General features: G+C 37.5%; 2 long non-coding RNA genes across 2 annotated transcripts in view; one reads left to right on the top strand and one right to left on the bottom strand.

The window, feature by feature from the left end:
• LOC141551617 (uncharacterized) overlaps positions 1–17997 on the top strand; it is a 60607-nt gene that overhangs the window by 16216 nt on the left and 26394 nt on the right. The gene's annotated exons all lie outside the window — the stretch shown is intronic.
• On the bottom strand, positions 10391–17977 carry LOC141551616 (uncharacterized). Its single transcript, XR_012484916.1, has 2 exons — positions 17706–17977; positions 10391–11329 (listed from the first exon to the last, which is right to left on the bottom strand). It is a non-coding gene; the product is annotated as an uncharacterized LOC141551616 (long non-coding RNA).

Below are 17997 nucleotides of genomic sequence, written 5' to 3'. Positions count from 1 at the left end.
AAATAAAAACAACTATTATACCTTAGACTTTAACCAGAAGGTAAATATTAGGGACTGGTGAACTAGCAATCCCTTTCCAAGTGGACCTGTACTATATGTGTAATTGATGGTATTAGCAGGATGGCAACGTCCAGTTCTCTTAATCTATACCCCTCCAGTCTATGAAATGCCTTTAGGCATTCAATTTAAAAAGTCATATTGATGATTTCCTTTCTTCTTTGGGAACATTCTGATGAGGAAATCTGTCCCTTGAAGTCTTGTACTTGAATTCCTGAGCTTGGGAGCCACTCACAAGGCAACTTCCACAAGACTGGACAACCATTTCAGGCCAACTGGCATGAACACATCTCTTTCTACTATGCGCTGCTTCTGCAGCAGCCTGCAAAAAAGAATGGAGAACAAAAGAAAAGAGAATGAAAAAGTCTACTCTTAAGATCTCTCCCCAACTGATAAACTGAGTGCAGATTGAAGCATACTTTTTTCACTTTATTTTTAAAAATTCTTTTTGCAACATAACTAATATAGAAATATGATTTGCTTGACTTCACATATGCAATTGATATCATATTGCTTGCCTTCTCAATGAATGGAGGAGGAGATGGAGGGAGAGAAAGAATTTGAAACTCAAAATTTTTAAAAAGTTAAAAATGAAATTTTTTTTAAAAGATGTCTCCAAAAAGACAAATCTCTACCTTTCCTATGTACTTCTGATACAAATTATCAGTTACTCCCGGGAAAAGGAACAGGACATTTCTCTCTTCCAGTTTTGTCATAGGACTTCCAAAGAAGACTCAAGAGAAAAGGTGAAGGAGTGAAGTGGTTCATTTGCCTTTTGAGCCTATGGAGGACAGTTCCCCTAACAAGAGTTCATCCTCTGAGCATCAGTTGGCCCATTATTAGGAGTCTCTATTCCAAGCATGTTCTAGCTTCATTGTTTTTGTCCAGAGCATTATCATTCCTCCAGTCATCCATATTTACCATGTAGTCATCTTCCATGCTTTACTTTCTCTTAACCCTCCATACCCAATCAGTTGCTAAGTCTTGCTGATTTTATCTCTGCAGAATCTCTCATATTTGATCCCTTCTTTCCCTTTACATGACTGTGATTCCTGCCCTCATTCCTTCTCTAGTAGTTATTGCCACAATTTCCTAATTGGACTTCCTATTTCTAGTCTATCTCCTTTACAATTTAACCTCCATGTAGCTGCTATTAACCCTTTTTTTTTTTTTTTTTTTAACAGTCCTAACCACATTCCCTCACTTGTGAAATATCAATGTATTCTTATTGCCTCTAGGAAAAAGTAGAGATTTCTTTGACACTTTATCCATTTATAATCTGATTCCAAACTATTTTTCTGGTCTGATTTCACATCATTACTTTCATGTACTCTATATTCCAAGCAAACTGGCTCATTTACTGCTCCCTATACATAATATTCCTTAATCTATCTTCAAGTCTTTACATCATCACAATGTTCTCCTTCCTTACTTCTACCTCTTTAAATCCCTGAGTCCTTCAAAGATTCTGCCCAAGGACATCATCCTGCAAGAGAACTTTCATGATGCCCCTAATTTTTATTCTGTGTTTATTTATCTGCATATATTTTATTGCTTCTACTCCAATAAATAAAATGTATGTTCCTTGAAGAGAGGGATTATTTTTCCCTTTTTGTCTTTATATTTGCACTAGCTAGCATATGGTCTTGTACATAGTAGAAGCTAAATAAGTGTTTATTGAACTTAAAAGGAATTGAATGATGATTAAGCACTTTACATGCACACTATTTAATAGGTTTATGAACGCACCGATATAGGCATTCCCTTCTTTGGAAAAGATGGTGATCTTCTTACTCAGTGGGATGTTTCTCCAAATTCTGCCGCAAACTCATCACAGAACATCTAGTCAAAATGCTGGAGGACTTAATCTCTAGATACGAATACATACATACATACATACATATATATAGATAAATGTGTATGTATATGTATATATATATTCATATATATATATATACACATGATACAAGTATATGGGTATTTGTAAATGTATGTATGTAAATATATGTATGTAAATATAAATACACACCCATGTATGTGTGTATTTATATTTACATATACATACTTCATACATATATATGTATATATCCATATATGTCTGTGTGTTGCTGCTGTTTAGTCCTCTCTGACTCTTCGTGACCCCATTTGGGGTTTTGGCAAAGATACTGGAGTGATTTGCTATTTCCTTCTTCAGCTCATTTTATAGATAGGGAAACTGAGGCAAACTGGGTGAAGTGACTAACCCAGGGTCACACAGCAATACGTATCTGAGGCCAGATTTGAACTCAGGAAGATGAGTTTCCCTGACTCCAGGCTATATATATATATATTTGATTGAATCTATAATTTTTATCTATACAGGGGGCTGGTGGGAAGAATTTCCTCTACTAAAGAAGATTAGTACCTTTTCTGCATTTCTGTATTTATGGTCTGAGAAGTTATTTCCCAGAGTCACATGACTAGTTTGTGTCAGAAGCAACTCATCCTCATCCCCAGGCCAACACCACTTACATTCTATAATCATCATAATTTTCACATTTCAATCCACATTTTTCTATGTCTTAAAATTTTATTAAGCCCCTTCTTTATAACCATCCTGTGAAATTGGCAGGGCAAGAATTGTTTTCATTTTAGAGAACCAGAAATCAGAGAGGGAAAGGGACTTTCCTGAGGTCACATGGGATAAGTTAGTGGTATTTGGGGCTCCCAATTCCCAATGAAAAGTTCTTCCCACTACCCCATTGTTTCCCATAGAAATGGGTGCAAATACCTATGCAAATTTAATTTTTTTCTTTTTCTCCTTCCAAAATAGTTTATTTCATTATTTAGCAATTGCATGTAATTTTTTTTTAACATTAAAAATTTTTTTGAACTCCAAATTCTCTCCCTTCCTTCCACCCTCTCCCTCCTTCCTTGAGCAAGCAATTCAATATAGACTATGCACTAGATAGCTTTTTAATATAAAGCATCCATCTCAGAGCTGCTCAGAATTTTCTTAATTCAGACTTTGACGTGATCAAAATGGTGTGCCAACATCTGGAAGGAATAAGGGATTAATTCATTACAAGACTGTCTGGAGATAAACGCCTTCCCTCTTTTTCCCAAGGCCCAGAAAAGGAATGTAATTAAAAAAAAAAAAAGGTAGGAGTGAGGAGGGGGTGGAAGAGATATACAAATATAGTTAGAATAGTATTATAGGAGCATGGATATCTCTGAGCGTTTGTGGGAAATTCCAAAGAACTTCCCAACTCACTTGGTCTAAATGACAAAATATCCTTGGAATGTCAGAGCTGGAAGGGGCCTTAGACACTATTGAGACAACCCTCTCATTGTAATAGAGGAGGAAACTGAGACCCACAAAGCAGAAAACATTTGTTCAGCCTCCTTCAGAATTCAGCTCAGAGCCAAAACAGACCCAAAAACCACACCTCAAACTGCTGCCAGTTAAAGCCTCCCCTGTGTATTGCATCTTTTCTCAGAGTGAAGCCGGAGCAAGCTCCTGCACGGCCTAGCTGGGCTGGAGAGGAGGCTGGAAGCCAGATGCAATGCAGGGGTGGGCAGAGGGAAGGAAGTTGCTGCTGCTGAGTTGTGAAAGGGATTACCACAATATTTCCCTAAGGGCTAGTGGGTACCCAACCTTCCCTTGCCAACCCAGAGCCACTTTCTCTCCAGCTTATTTTCCTAAGCAGTGTCAAGAGAGTGTAAAGGAAACCTAGTCCTGTCTATTAGAAAATTGAAGTATATTAATGATACTAGTGGGAGGATAAGGGAAGAAGAGTTGTGGGGTGCCCATTTAATTGCTAAATCAAATGGATTTTTCTCAATACTCAATCTTCTTGACCTTTCTGTTCACATAGTTGATCATCTGGATATTCTTCCCCCCTGGGCTTTTGTGATATGTTTCTTACCTGGCTTTTCTCCTATCTACCACTTAATTCCTTCTCAATCTCTCTTGCTGCTTCCATTTCATTCCTTTTAACTTTCTTTTCACTCTATAAACTCACCTCACCAGCTTCCGTGAGATCGATTCTCAGATCTACATATTCTGTCTTTTGAGTACCTCAAACTGGATGTCCTGTAGCCATTTCAAACTCAACAAGCCCAAGACAGAACTCATCTTTCCCCCCTCCCCCTGTGCCCTACTTCTTTCAAACTTTTCCAATACTATTACTCTACCATTCTTCCAATCTCCTAAGTTTCTAACCTCAGTCATACTCAACTCTTTGCTTATTTAACCCCAATATCCAATCTATTGTCAAATCTTGTTTCTCTTCACATCTTTCATACTCTTCTTTCCAGACACAAAGCCATTATCTTGGTTCAGACTCTCATCACCTCTTACTAGGACTAAAGAATGGAAATAGTCTTCTATTGTATAAATGTTTACACATATTGGATTTAACATATATTTTGACATGTATAACATATATTGAATTACTTGCCATATAGGGGAGGGCATGGGAGGAAGAAGGGAAAAATCTAAAACACGAGACTATGCTAGAGTCAATGTTGAAAAATTATCTGTACATATGTTTTGAAAACAAAAAGCTTTAACAACAACAAAAAGAAATAGTCTTCTAATTGGTCTCCCTGTTTCAAAGCCATTACCCTCGGTCAGACTCTCATCACCTCTTTCTTGGACTAAATTATTGAAATAGTCTTCTAATTAGTCTCTCTGCCTCAAATCTTTCCTCACTGTAATTTGTTTTCCATTCTTGGATGTCCCTTTTACATGTGGTCTCCCTCATCACAATGTGAGTTTCTTAAGGGTAGAGACCATTTTTGCCTTTCATCACATCCAGAATGATTAGCTACAATAAAGAATGAAAGCATGTCGGGGAGTTGTTAGCCAACTGCAACTGCCCTTCAGATAATGCTAATGAAACTTTTTATCTCCTAAAAGAAAATACAAGCTTGCTGAAAAAAGGGGTAAGTTGAAACAAGTAAAACCAGGAATACATTGTACACAGTCACAGGAAGATTGTGCTGTGATCAACAATGAAAGACTTGGTTCTTCTCAGCGGTGCAGTGATCTAAAGTAATCTCAATAAACTTTGGATAGAAAATGCCATCTGCATCCAGAGAGAGAACTATGGAGACTGAATGTAAATCAGCACATGCCATAGCATATTCACTTCCCCTACTTTTTCTTTTTTCTCGTGGTTTTTCCCATTTGTTCTAATTTTTTTCTCTCCCAACATGATTCATAAAGAAATGTGTATTTTAAAATATTGTACATGTAAAACCAGAAAAAAAGAAAACAGTAAAAAAAAATAAAATAAAGAAAAACTGGGTGAATGAATATCTGTGTTCTCTGGGAAGAAAATATAAAGGGAGGGGGTGATTGCCACATGAAAGAGGTTAAGCAGCAGCAGCAACAGTAGTAATATTCTGCTTAGCACCTGAAGTTTGCAAAAGAGAAAGAACTGGAAATGAAAAAGTTGGATTTGGTTGGAGAACAAAGGCAAACAAAGAGAGTGAACACAGGGAGAGGCCAGACAACAGAAAATGAGACTGTGAGTAGGAGCCTTGGGAAAGATCCTAGATTATGAACCAAAATACTGAATGTTTATTATATGCATGTGAACTGTGTATGCAGCAGATGCTTAATAAATGTTTGTTTTATGTAGTTTGGTGATATAGACTTGGAGTCAGAAACTCTGAATTTGAATTCTGTCTCTGACCTTCACTAGCTGTGTGATCAGAATCAAAGATTAACTCTTCCAGCCTCTGTTTCCCCATTTTACAAATGCGGATTATTAAGTTTGTCACACTGAAGAGAAGCATATCTTGGGGTCAGGAAAACCTGGGTGTAAGTCCTATACATGTTACAGATGTAACCATGAGCAGATCACTTAACCAACCACAAGAAACTTTATGATGTGAGTGGCTAATTCTTTTCAATAGTATTTTCCCCCAAATACATGCAAAGATAATTTTTTTTAACATTCAGTTTTGCAAAACCCCGTATTCCAATTTTTCTCCCTCTTTCTCCAATTCCCCCTCCCAAAGACAGCAAGCAATCTAATACAGGTTAAACGTGCTATTCTTCTAAACATATTTCCATATTTGTCATGCTGCAAAAGAAAAATCAGATAAAAAGGAAGAAAAACAACAAGCAAACAACAACAACCCAAAAAATCCACATTCAGTCTTCATAGTACTCTCTCAGGCTGCAGATGGCACTTTACATTATAAGTCTATCAGAATTACCTTGAATCACTTCATTGTTGAAAAGAACCAAGTCCATCACAGTTGATGTTCACATAACTGTGTACAGTGTTCTCCTGGTTCTGCTCATTTCACTCAGCAAGAGTTCATGTAAGTCTCTCCAGGCTTTTCTGAAATCAGCCTGCTCATCATTTCTTATAGAATAACAATATTCCATTACATTCATATACAATTCTCCAACTGATGGACATCCATTCAATTTTCAGATCCTTGGAGTGACTAATTTTTTAAAGTATTCTGAAGTAACAACCTGTCTTATCAATCTCAAAAAACAAGCAAGCACATTTGAACATCTACTTTACTTGGTGTTCATGAGAACAAAGTGACATAATCCCCATAAGAAGCAACTTTTAAAACCTTAAAGCACTAGAGTTTTTGTTATTTATTGAGCTGAATTTTCTATATGTCTTTGGACAAGATCCTTTCTTAGACATACATATTACATAACAATATACACATATATAATCTCTACATCCACAGATGTATCCACAGCATGCATGTAGTACAAGAAGATGACCTCTCAGTTTGAATGTGAACTAGACAGACTGACCCATGTTCAAGGTTCTCTTGTGCGTCTGCATCCCTTTGAAAAGCTGATAAGCCCCCACCTACATGTTTACTTCTACTAGTCAGCCTTTTATTCACTTCTTTTACAGTCTGGTCCCTGACCTTAACACACAAATGAAATCGTTCTTTCCAAGGCTGGTCTGTTAATTGTGAAATCCAGTGGTCTTTTCTCAGGTCTCATTTTTCTTGACTTCTGTCCCTTCTACCTATACATTCTATCCTTCCCTCTTAGTTCCCTCTTAGTTCACCTTCCACCTTTCTGCTTGCTCCTTCTCAATGTTCATTGTTAGACCACCCACCACGTCCTGCCTCCTAACCAGGAATGTCCCTCAAGGCTTTGTTCTGGTCTCTCTTCTCTCTAGCAGGATCTATTTCTTGGAGAGTTTATCAGTTCATATGGATTCAATCATCATCAGACTCCCAGCTCCATATTTCCAGCCTTGGTCTCTTCAGCTTCAGTGTCTCATCATAATTGTCTAGTAGTCATTTCCAATTGGATGTTCCAGAGACACCCAAAACATAACTCTTTATCCTTTCTCCCAGACTCCCCCATCTTCTTAACTTACCTGTTTCTCTATATGGAACTTCTAGTCTCCCAGGTTTGCAACTCTAGCAGTGGCTAGAGTGTCTGGCCTGAAGACCAATCTTCCTGAGTTCAAAGCTTCTTAGATGTCTGATCCTGGGCAAGTCACTTAACCCTGTTGGTCTCAGTTTTCTCCTCTATAAATTAAGTTGAAGAAGGAACCACTTCAGTGTCTTGGCCAAGAAAACTCCAAATGGGGTCATGGACAGTTAAACAGTAATAGCAACAACAAAAAAGTGACAACAGGAATTCTGTACACCTTGTGCTTCCTCTCCCATAACAATATGTAGTGTAAAAGTGTGGAGGGGCTTGCACAGAAGGAACTGGTGTAGCCACAGCACATACCTATATAAGTCACTTTGCAAAACACATGGATAGAGATAATACACCTGTGCATCCAATACATGTGCACACACATATGTTATCTCCTTGCATCCAGTCTCTCCTCCTTAATACTACCTTCATAATCTTTCCAGATGATTTTTCTATTGCATCGGTGTGATTATATCATTCCCTTCTTCAGAAAACCTATAGAATTTATTTAAGACCCTCTCACAATCTGTTTCAACTTCCTTTTCTCATTTTATTCTATACATTATCCTTCATGCATTCTAAATTTTAGTATGGGGGTTGGGAGGGATGGAGATTCACACTTGAGTCATGTGCTTAATATGTGGAAAATTAGCCCAACTGGAGTGTAAAGTTCCTGAGGGGATATAGGAAGAGTGAGATGGGAAACAAGCTTCCATGTCCAGATTGTCCATGGCTTGTCCCCAAAGTATCCCATAGGATAACCATCAATTATGGACCTCATGGGCTAACTGCCACCCTTTCCCTGACACTAGGTAGCAAGTCTATTTCAAACCAAGGCTAGAGAAATGCAGAACTCTGTTTTTCTTGTTCTCCTTTTTCAATGGTAGCTTACCCTCCATCATCATCTCTCTATTCTGATTATAGACAAGCAATTTTGTAGACATTTCCTGGATCTCAAATCCATTTCTCTTGTCTAAAGACAGACCTTTCTGAACTCAGGAGTACCAAGGTAAGAGAGCCAGCTATGGATTCAGCAAAAGACATCAATCCTCAAAGGAAATCAGTTTCTTTTTTTAATTAAAGCTTTTTATTTTCAAAACATATGTATAGATGATTTTCATGTGCAATTGTTCTATACGCATTTCCACAATTATTGTGCTGCACAAGAAAACTCAGATCAAAAAGAAGAAAAAATGAGAAAGAAAACAAAATGCAAACAAGAGTAAAAAAGTGAAAATACTATGTTGTGATCCACATTCAATCCCCACAACCCTCTCTCTAAATGCAGATGGCTCTCTCCATCACAAGATCATTGAAACTGGTTTGAATCATCTCATTGTTGATTGCCCATCAGAATTAATCATTGTATAATCTTGTTGTTGCCGTGTACAAAGATCACCTGGTCCTGCTCATTTCACTTAGCAGCAGTTCACGTAAGTCTCTCCAGACCTCTCTGAAAACATCCTGTTGGTCATTTCTTATAGAACAATAATATTCCATAACATTGATATACTGTAATTTATTTAGCCATTCTCCAATTGATGGGCATCCATACAGTTTCCAGTTTCTAGCTACTACAAAAAGGGCTGCCACAAACATTTTTGCACCTGTGGGTCCCTTTCCCTTTTTTAAGATCTCTTTGGGATAGAAATACTATCCCAAAATGCCAAATAGAAACACTGCTGTGTCAAAGGGTATGCACAGTTTTATAGCCCTTTGAGCATAGTTTCAAAATGCCCTCCAGAAAGTCTGGGTCATTTCACAACTCCACCAACAATGCATCAGTGTCCCAGTTTTCCCACATCCCCTTCAACATTCATCATTATCTTTTCCTGTCATCTTAGCCAATCTGACAGGTGTGTAGTGGTATCTCAGAGTTGTCTTAATTTGCATTTCTCTGATCAATCGTCATTTGGAACACCTTTTCATATGAGTGGAAATGGTTTCAATTTCTTCATCTGAAAATTGTCTGTTCATATCCTTTGGCCATTTATCAATTGAAAAATGGCTTGAATTCTTATAAATTTGAGTCAATTCTCTATATATTTTAGAAATGAGGCCTTTAATAGAATTAGATTAGATATTTCTTACTGTTAAATTAAATAAAATTTATTTCTGGAAGATGAGCCTAAGCAGAGTACAGAGTACATTATTAATATTGATATTTTTCTTCATAGTTTCCTACAAGCAATTTTGTCAGTGACCAAATAGCCATGTCATGTTATTTCTGCTGTATAGTTAAGATTTATCTTATGATATAAATTTATAATTTTATTACAATTGTAATTACCTTTCTGATTTTATTTAAATAAATATGAGCTGAGAAAATTATTTGTACAGATTATATATTTAGAGGAACTTGATAAATTATTTTGGTAACAAGAGAGGGCAGTACAATATAAAGCTTAAAAACGACTGTACAAATGCCCTTCCCTGATCCCTCCCTCACCCCAAGCAGGAAGGGAGATCTCCTTTCACAGGATGTCACATCAGACTTGCCAGAGGTCCCAGGAACACTGACTAATCTTGTTCTGTGTTACATTTGTACATTCATATCTGGTTCTCCTCTCCAAGAGGCAATGCAGCACATTGGATAAGAACCCCATGCTTGGAGTTTAAAGACTTTAGTTCAAATCATAGTTTCATTATCTCCTGAATATATTTACCAGAAACATCTCTTAATGCAATGATCTCATTGATGTTCATTCTCCTTCCTACAACTCAGATGGCAGCTGATCCTATTAAAGTCATATCCAAATAATATCACGAATGCCTTAGTCAAGTACTCCCACTGTAAAAATATTTTGGGCATGGAGCCCCATATGTATATTTATTTAGCAATGTATTATAAATGTAATGAAAATATAAATAAATAAATATGATAAGGAATGAATCAGGATGAGATAAAAGTAAAAAGAGTATTTTTAAAATTTTAATTTATTAGAAGCTAAACCTTCTTGCTCTCACTAAAATATTTGATAAATATAACATAGCAATATAATATGACATAATTAGCATAATAATTATATGGTATAATATGATGGAATACTTCATTTGAAAAAATCCCCACATATATCATTGGGAATAGCGTAGACTTGTAAATAATAACTATTTGTTAGTAATTAATTATTTAGTTAATTTGGTCAATTGTAACCAAGCAAGTGAATTTCTTCTTTGTTGGATGCTTTTAAAATTGAAAAATACACAATATAAGACTCCACACAAAAAAAGTCACAACAGTCAATGAACAGAATAGCTCTTCAGTAGGAATCATATGTAGGTAATCACCATATAAAAATGCAAATACAATAAGCAAAAGTGAATTGTCTTTGATTTCCACTTTAGGAAGTTTTCTGTGTAGGGAGGAGGAACTTGGTCAGTGGGGCTCCATCCCAAGAACATGAACATGGTTTGACTGCTGTCAAACCATGTGGAAGCGGCTGCTCTTTCAGGAAAACCTTGAGGATGTGTGATAGAAGGACCCTATTGCCCAATATGGAGTCGGGGAAGTTCCCAAAACAGGCTCCATTCTGCTAACTAGGTGGTCAAGAGATGGAGTGTGGATTAGCTGCTGTGCTAGGGTGCATTTGAAAGGCAGCAACCCGCCAAAGGAATCTCTTCCCTGTGTCTGCCTGATGGCTGTTTGGCTGAGAGGGATAATGTTTTGAGCCTTTGGACTTGTGGTCCATACATGAGGCTCTGCTCTTGCCTCATTGTATTTATTCATTCTTGCTTTAGTAGGAGAGAGTATTGGAGATGGTTAGGACTTTGTGAGGTTCAGGAGAACTTGAGCCAGAAGCTGGAGGCCATGTTTAGATCCGCTGGAATTCTGATAGGGAAGAGGATTATCCAAATGACCTAGAAGAGATGAAAGGTAATCAGAGAGGGAGTAATACCTATTTACCCAGTGGCTTCGCCAAATTTAGACCTGAATTTGGTAGGGAAAATACTATGTACGTACTGCTTTAGATATTGGCCATTCTCCCTAAAAATTGAAGTATTATAGAGGAGAATATGTGTCCAGATTTTTTTGGGGGGGGGTGTTTTGTAATCTTTGTCCTTGCTATATCTTTGCAATAAGTATCCATTTGTAAATTAATTTGTTAATTAATATTAATTGTTTAAATGAAACTGGGGTGAAAATCCACTTCTAGATAAAAAAAGTAATAGCCTGAATGCAGATCAAAATGTATTTCCTTTTCTTCCTTCCTTCCATCCTCTTCTTTCCTCCCTCTCTCTCTTTCCCTTATTTCCCTCTCCCTCTTCTCTCTCTCATTCTCTTCCTCTCTCTCTCCCTCTCATCGTTTTTTATGACAATACATATCTACAATGTAATTTTTCTCCCCCTTTCTCAGTGGATGGGGACGAGGAGAGGAGAAGAAAAAAATGACCAGAAGAATTGACCAGTTTTCATCAAAGAGTTCAGGGTTCCAGTTTTTCTGATTAAAAAACACACAAACAAATAATAGACACACCCCCCCCCCCCACCAACCCAATAGATCTAGTTTAGTTGCCAGAAGCTGGAGGCTGTGCTTTGATTTGCTGGAACCCTGATAGAGAAAAATAATATTCAAAGTGTCCTCTGTGACCTAGAATAGATTAAAGGCAACCGAAGAATTTAGTAGGGGAAAATGCTATGTAGAAACTATTTTAAATTTGTGTACTTTAAATTTCCTTTTAGAGGAATTAAATTTAAAATCGATACAACTGAAAAAATTCAGTTCCAGTTTTGGCCTAGTTGATGGGTGAATTGTTATTACTGAAGCTTTGTGTTAGGTCACTCTTTTCGACCAGTGGACCATAACTTGCCAGTGGTGTCCATAGGTTTTTTTTGGCAAAAATACTTGAGTAGTTTGACATTTCCAGCTCCAGTGGATTAAGACAAACACAGGTGAAGTGTCTTGCTCAGGGTCATATCTAGTTATCTGAATTTCAGATTCCAGGACCAATGCTCTATCCACTGAGCAACCTAGCTCCACTCAAACCTTTACTACATTGAAAATGATTCACTGAAAATGAGCCATCTGAAAGGCATTTGTCCTTTGCAAAATGTAAACTCCATCTAAATGGGATGCATCTTTATATTTCTATTTTTGTCTCTCTTATCCAGAAAACTTGCCAAAATCTTAAAGGGACACAATCTTTATATCTGAAATCAAGGGATTGGACTAGGTTGTCTCTGAAGTCTAGTCCAGCTCTAAGTCAATGACCCAATCTGAATTAGGGCTAATTAGGCATTGAATTAGTAACTGGCATTTATACAGTGCAATGGTTCTCAAACTTTTTGATGTCAGGACCTATTTATATTCTCAAAAATTAATGAGGCTCTCAAAAAGCCTTTTTATATGGGTTATCGATATTTAACATATTAGAAATGAAAACATGATATTTAAATATCACTTCTAGATAACAATAATAAATATGTTACATGTAAATACATATAACAAGCATATTATAATATTTTCAAAAGCAAAAAAAATTAGCTAGAAGAGTAGTATTGTTTTACAAATTTTTGCAAATGTCTTTAATGTCTGACTTAATTCAAGACAGCTGTATTCATCTACTTCTTCAGTAAAGTAGAACAATAGAAAGAACTCTGGACCTGGAATTAGAAAGACCTGGGTTCAAATCCAGCCTTATTAGTTGTGTGACCTTGGACAAGTAACTTAATCTGTTTGCCTTAGTTTTTTCATAGGTAATAGTACCTATCCTTTAGCATTATGATGCAAATCAAATGAGATAATATTTATAAAACCATCTCAGCACAGTGCCTGGCACATATAATATTATGAAGTGTTTAGCATAATAGTTGTCACATAGCAGGTTCCATGTAAATATTAAATCATATTATTATTATTACTATTCGACATTAATCTGTTGAGATATGTTTCTTTTGTTGAAGAATATGTAGAAAATGTAGGATATGTAGTTGGAAAAGGGAAGAATATTTGAATATCCAAATAATTAGGGATATTTTTCTTTATTACTACATAAAAAATTAAGTGACCTTTTGATCTTCTGTTACTTTAAAATTCATTGGTCTGTCTTGTACTTGGAATGAATCTTTCTACCCATGTATGATTTTGTAACATGTTTTGTTTTGTTTTGTTTTGTTTGTAAGTGGTTCACTGAGTTATGTAGAGCTTCCAAAGGCTGATACATTTTCATTATACAACAGATATATTTTAAAAAACCATAATCATAAATATCACCACTGATCTCATCAGGGTATTGGGAAGTTGACAAGCTTATTGTGGATACAAATTTTCCAAAATTTTCATTTTTGCTTGAAACATTGAATTTTATCACTGAAAACAAATAGTTATTTTTCTTTAAGTGATAGATTCATTTCATTTTTTTTAGAGTGAAAATGTGTGAAAAATTCCCAATCTTGAGTAACCATAGTTTATTTGTCACTTGTTCTTTGTAATAAAAAACGTATCCCAAGCAGCTGAAAATGCTTTTCCTCAAGAAAACCATTGTACTTTAATATTCAATAGAAGCACTTTGTGCTTCTTCCCATTTTGTCACATGGGATATTTAAAAGATATACATTGATTTATTATATTAAAGTTATCAAATTTAATTTAAATACTAAAAAGATAAGTATTGAGATTTAATGAAATTAACAATTTTGATTGCTTTCTAGGAAACATTCTTAAGTAAAACTAGTATTTTTAAAAACTGCAAGTATGTGATGATAAATACATACATCAAAATGACATTTAAAAAAAATCAGTATTTATTTTGGCAGCTTGAGGCATCTACCTTTTATGTCATCAAACAAATTTTCATATATCGAGGATACTTTTAATTACATTCCCAGTTATATATTGTAAATATCAGAAGAGATTTGTTCACTTGGGATTCATCCCTTCTCACCAATAAAAAAATAATAAAATAAATAAAATGAGCATTAACTACTGTGTAGTTTTTGTTTTTTCCTTTGGAGATTCTTCCTTCAATTGATATTAAACAAGTGTAAGGAAGTTTGTTTTTCATAAGCATAACTGCAGAAAAGCATTCAATAATGAATCACTAAACTGACTATAAAAATTTGGCCATGCCAGGTGATCTCTTTATGAGGAAACAAGAGAAAATTAAGAACTATGGATTAATGGTGACCTTTAAAAGTCAGCTCCCTGGATCCAGACTCAAAGAGCAATCTAACTCCTGACAAATGAGTAAGAGATTCTTGCAGCTAGAAAAAGGGAAACTGAAAGAAACCATGTAAAACAGAGAAAGTTAGCACATAGGCAATAGCCACCAAATACAAGGAGCCATATCTCTGGCAATGAGACTGTGTGGGCTGAAGAGGTATGAAGTGCAATGCCAACTCCAACCAACCAATCAATCAAACAAACAAACTCAAACAATTATGTTCCCTAAGATATTAATTTTATATTTCCTCCCTCTCCCTGAACTCCTTTATGAGAGTTTGAAATCTTTTCCTCTGGGCATTGGGAAACTTTCTTTGTTTGTCTTTATAAACAGTATTAAAGACCACACTTGGTAGTCAGTGTGTATTTATTGGAAATATAGCTGGCAGGAGGCAAGTGAGGATGAAACATCTCCAGAGAAGAGATAGAAGTTATTTTAATACTGAAATGTTTTGTCAGAAGTACTGTCTCTGGCTGGGATCTCAGTAATAAAAAAAAAAAAATCACCTGTCATTTGATATTACCTGACAGAGTGGGCATATATATCAGGAAACCTATTTGGGCAATGAGTCAACTGAGGGGCAAATAGAAATGTTTGAATGTTGCTGACCACCATACCATCCCCTTCACACCGCTGTCCAAGGGGCATGATGAATAATCACAGCATAGGGATCAGCTGTTAAAATGCTCAAAGGTGTGCAATTCCATGGACTTCAGTAGCAAGATGTTCCCAAATCTCTTAGAGAAATATATTCCCCCTTCTATACTCTACCTCATTCCATGGCATCAGTAATAAAGTTAAATAGATGGACACTGTAAAGGGGCAGATTTTGACTTCAAGTTAAAAAACAAAAAACAAACAAAACAAAACAAAAAAAGCCCCCCCAAAACCCCAACAAAAATAAAAACCTTTCTAACAATTAGAGGTGTCAGGAACGGGAATGAACCTCCCAGGAAGTTTTCAAGCAGAGGCTGCATGACTACTAATTGAGGATATTGAAAGGGGAATTCTGTGTAGACACAGGTTGGAACTAGATACGATCTCTGACCATATCTTTTAGATCTGAGATGATGAGATTCTGTGAGGATAAGATACAATCTTTGCAGATCAACGCTGATGGACTTTTCAACAATGAGGTGATTCAAAACATTTTCAGTGCCATCTGTACCCAGGCTGAATGTGGGAGGGACTGAATGTGCTTTTCTCCTTTGTGTTGTTTTTTCTTTCTCGTTATTTCCCCTTTTTGATCTGATTTTTCTTATGCAGCATGATAAGTGTAGAAATATGTTTGGAAGAATTATATATACATATTTAACCTGTACTGTATTATTGTCTAGGGGAGGGGAAAGGGAGAAGAGATGGAGAAAATTTTGTTACACAAGGTTTTGTAAGGGTGAATCTTGAAAAGTATCTTTGTATGTATTTTGAAAATAAAAGGTTACTTTAAAAAAAGGTACAATCTTTGTTGTCCATCTCAGCATTGGACGCTTAGTCTCAGAAAAGAAACAGAAAGGAGAAGTAGTTAAGTCATTCAAATCCATTTAGCTTAATATAGGTTGGCTGCCATGTGTTAGCAATCCAACATTTCTACATGGGTAGGGATAAAGATGCCTGCTTCACTCCTGATGGGAAATCAAGGGAGACAGGTAAGAAGGAAGAGAAGGGAGTGATCCTTCTAAACTAGGTATTAAGCTTTTTTTGGAGGGAGGGGGAGCAGGGGACTACTCAGGAGTGGTCACTCAGGGCTGAGTCATAGTATATGAAGTGTCCCAGGGTCCAGCAGAACAAAAGGGAAGTTTGATCATTTGCCACCAGGATACAATATAATTCACTGTGCCCTAGAACCATAGTTCTGGAATGAGAAGAGATCTTAGAAACTATTTGATTCAATTGAGTCATTTTTACATTTACATTTTACAGATGTGGAAATTGAATGGAAACATCCAATAGATGGGAGGCAGGAAAGCCCCTTCCAGGAGCTGCAGAGAAGTCATGGCATCTGCTAGGGTTAGCTCCAATAATTTTCAGCATCCAGAACCACAAACAGGAAGAAGAGATGAGCAGACAAATCTAGGAGCGGCCAGACTGAAAACATTCGGTGTTGGGAAACCATCCAGGAAGCTAGCAGTCACACTGAGAGGTGGGGCAGAGAAAGGGCCCTTCTTGGAAAGGGATTCTAGACACAGCTCAGCAGACAGAGCTGCTCCTCACTTTGGGGGGATGGCCTGGCCACGGAGGAGGAAAAGGAGGGGTAAAGGCTGCCTCCTGGTGCTTTATTTCAAGGAGCAGGCTTTGTCTCCCACTCTCTTCCAGCCAGGGCCCAGCTGCCCCTTCACATGCTACAGGAACTATTTTTGGTGACAGATCAGGGAGCCTCTGAGGACAGGCACAGGGTCAATATGAGGGCTCGGGCTGCTGGGTGGAGGGCTGCTGGGGAATATGGGCAGATGGATATGGCAGTCAAAGCTAAGTTGGGGCAAGCTCTTGTCCTTGAGGACCTTGATGCAACTGTGTCCAGTTAGTCAGCTAAGGAGTCTTTTCTTACACATGCGCCCAGCCCCGCTTGTTTACCCATTCCTGTGTTCTTGGGTTCTGGGCTCTGCCTTCAAGGAAATCACGGGGATTTTTTTAATGGAGGGGAAGGAGCTGCATGGCAGAGAAAGAGTCCCCAAAGGGCACTGGGCTAACCTGGCACCTCGGTGACTCTGGAGATAACTTTTTATGAACTCAGGACTGAATTCAGAGTTAATCTAGAGGCTAAAAGAATTGAAATACAAACAAAAACAAAAACAAAACCCAGCTTCTGACAGGAAACTGGCAGCGTTGGATCTCAAGGCCAGGCCTCCTGACCCTCAGCCTCAGGATCCCCCAGTCCCAGACTTCTTCCACAGCAGATGCTCAGTAAATAGCTGGACTGATTAATAATACGGATGACAACAATAATCTGACATATGTTTGCTACGTTCCGACTCACAAAGCACGTCCCCATGCGGCCTTCGCTGAATTCTCACAAGTTCCTAGTGAAGGAGAGAAGATTCAAGCCATTTGACAGCTGGGGCAAATAAGGACTTACCCATAGTCATGTAGCCAGGTGACAGACTGAGGAGGCGGCTTTGAGGGAGGAGGAGAAGGGGAAAGGGCAGAAGGAGAAGAAAGCCCTGATCCTTCAGGTGTGGATGGGAAGGAGCCAGCTGGGGGGGCCTGAGAACTCTAGAAGCCCACTCTTAGAGGAAGCCAGGCTCGCTCAGAGCCCTGCTGCCTGCCCCCTGGGCCCTGCTCCACGGGCCCCTCACAGCCAGGGAGACACTCTGGGAAGCCTTCGCCCGTGACCCCAGCTACAGTTCAGTTTGTTTCTGCGGAGTGTG

The sequence above is a fragment of the Sminthopsis crassicaudata genome, chromosome 1 (assembly GCF_048593235.1).
Source record: "Sminthopsis crassicaudata isolate SCR6 chromosome 1, ASM4859323v1, whole genome shotgun sequence".
NCBI lineage: Eukaryota > Metazoa > Chordata > Mammalia > Dasyuromorphia > Dasyuridae > Sminthopsis > Sminthopsis crassicaudata.
Note: the sequence above shows the minus strand (reverse complement) of the source record. Positions and strands in the feature narration are given on the sequence as shown.